Source organism: Palaemon carinicauda, chromosome 27 (genome assembly GCF_036898095.1).
Source record: "Palaemon carinicauda isolate YSFRI2023 chromosome 27, ASM3689809v2, whole genome shotgun sequence".
NCBI classification, from domain to species: Eukaryota; Metazoa; Arthropoda; class Malacostraca; order Decapoda; family Palaemonidae; genus Palaemon; species Palaemon carinicauda.
Window position 1 is genome coordinate 26,325,895 of NC_090751.1, and position 2,500 is coordinate 26,328,394.

A 2,500-nucleotide genomic window follows, 5' to 3' on the forward strand; every position below is an offset into this window, starting at 1 on the left:
ATAGTTTATATATGAAATAATTCTTTTAATATTATTATTGTTCTTAAACTTCTATTGTAGTTTATTTCCTTATTTCCTTTTCTCACTCGGCTATTTTCCCTCTTGGAGCCCTTGGGCTTATAGCATCCTGCTCTTCCAACTAGGGTAGTAGCTTAACTAGTGATAACAATAATAATAGCGTTAGTTAGAGCGTCTATTTTAGAGTTACATCATGATACTTAATCAACTAATGTTATTCAACAACGCACTATATTACCAAAAATTATAGGGAGGTGTCTTGTACAATGTTGATCAAATAATGAGTTCGAAAGATATTTGAGAAAAACTAGAACTCGCAATTCCTGACTTGGATAGCAAATGCCACGTAGTGTTTATCACTGAAAATACTAACATCTTTTACACACGTGTATCTTCTAAAGCCTCTCTCTCTCTCTCTCTCTCTCTCTCTCTCTCTCTCTCTCTCTCTCTCTCTCTCTCTCTCTCTCTCTCTCTCTCTCTCTATAATATGACCTAAAAACAGACCTGTGCCTTGTCATCGATGACGACATTTGAATATCCTTAGATGACGAATGTATTATGTAAAGTGTGTGTGCATTGCTATGGCTCTCAAGGCCAATCTTGGCCTTTGAAACCTGGCCACATGCCGGACACGTCAGATGAGGCTTTTGGTGTCGCCATAAATTATGCCATGTAAAATTTTTATTATTACTATTATTATTATTATTATTATTATTATTATTATCATTACTATTATTATTACTTGCTAAGCTACAACCCTAGTTGGAAAAGCAGGGTGCTATAAGCCCAGGGGCTCCAACAGGGAAAATAGCCCAGTGAGGAAAGGAAAAAAGGAAACATAAAATATTTTAAGGAGAGTAACATCAAAATAAATATCGCCCATATAAACTATATAAACTTTAACAAAACAAGAGGAAGAGAAATGAAATAGAATAGTGTGCCCGAGCGTACCCTCAAGCAAGAGAACTCTGACCCAAGGCAGTGAAAGACCATGGTACAGAGGATATGACACAACCTTAGACTAGAGAACAATGGTTAGATTTTGGAGTCGATGACACAGCTTGGGCATTGGCCTAAACTAACACTTGCTTGAGCAGCTTCATATTATCTGACTGCCGAGGTCACACGAAAACTATACTCAGAAGAGTTTAAAATGATTTTCTTTGTTTTAAAACGTATTTTGATAAGTTTACATAACAATTTGTTTTTGCCATTCCTTTCTGTTTGTTTATCTTTATTACAGTTCGTCTACTCTTCTCTTAGGGTTCAATTTTAACTTTATGTTTAACCTGGAAATTTTTAGCCCTGGTTATAAATTTGGATACATTATAGATAATAATAATAATAATAATAATAATAATAATAATAATAATAATAATAATAATAATAATAATAATAATATCCCTGTACTAAAACCCGTATTTCCTGGACATTAATGTGGTCCTGTCGAAAAAGTTCAATGAATCCAAAGGAATTATAAGGAGGATATCCTACAATATGTACTTTATTTTAAGGACTTCTTTCCCGGTTCTATGACGAAGGGAAACCCGACTCACTTCAGGACCTACACGATAATCATCTCCTCCTACGCCTACAGTATTGACACAAAGGGCCTCGGTTAGATTTTGCCAGTCGTCTCTATCTTGAGCTTTTAATTCAGTGCTTCTCCATTCCTCGTCTCCTACTTCGCGCTTCACAGTCTTCAGCCATATAGGACTGGGTCTTCCAGCTCTTCTAGTACCCCTACAAGATCAGTTTGGCGTATATATTCATGTAGATTGCATTCAGATCAACATATACTATACACAGTATATTTAAATAAGATAGAGTTTTCTTGCTTGAGGGTACATTTGGGAACACTGTTCTGTCTTATTTATCTTTCTCTTGTTTTGTTATAGTTTTTATAGTTTATATAGGATATATTTGTCTTAATGTTGTTACTTTTCATAAGATATTTCATCTCTCCATGTTTCCTTTCCTCACTAGGCTATATTCCTTGTTGGAGCCCCTGGGCTTATAGAATCCTGCTTTTCCAACTAGGGTTGTAACTTAGTAAGTAAGTAAGTAATAATAATAATAATAATAATAATAATAATAATAATAATAATAATAATGATAATAATAATAATAATAACAGAAGAGTAATGTGCAAAACTCACTGTCATTACCCTTATCTGATTAGAAATGGATTCACTCTTTGCGATGAAATTTCCTCAAATTGAGATAATGTATGATTATTAACGTAAACATTGATGTTCTTACCTTAATTTCTTCCCGGATTTCTCACCGATTTCTCTTATCGTAAAACCACTGAGACCAACTTAACTAACCAATCCACTGAGAGATAGCAGAGAAACTAAAGTCTTAAGTAATAGTTAAAACTATAATTGGAAAGAACTCCGCGGTTTTAAGATGATAATTATCGTTTGAAGAAAACTTTTGACTAATTAGCCGGCTTTCTCTCTCTCTCTCTCTCTCTCTC

The 2,500-nt window shown here is 34.1% G+C and overlaps 1 long non-coding RNA gene across 1 annotated transcript in view; it reads right to left on the reverse strand.

The window, feature by feature from the left end:
* Window positions 1-2,379, reverse strand: part of LOC137621142 (uncharacterized) — a 7,723-nt gene extending 5,344 nt beyond the window's left edge. Inside the window, exon 1 of the long non-coding RNA XR_011040130.1 lies at window positions 2,281-2,379. This is a non-coding gene — a long non-coding RNA (uncharacterized lncRNA). The remainder of the gene's footprint in view (window positions 1-2,280) is intronic.
* Between the last annotated feature and the right edge of the window lie 121 nt (window positions 2,380-2,500).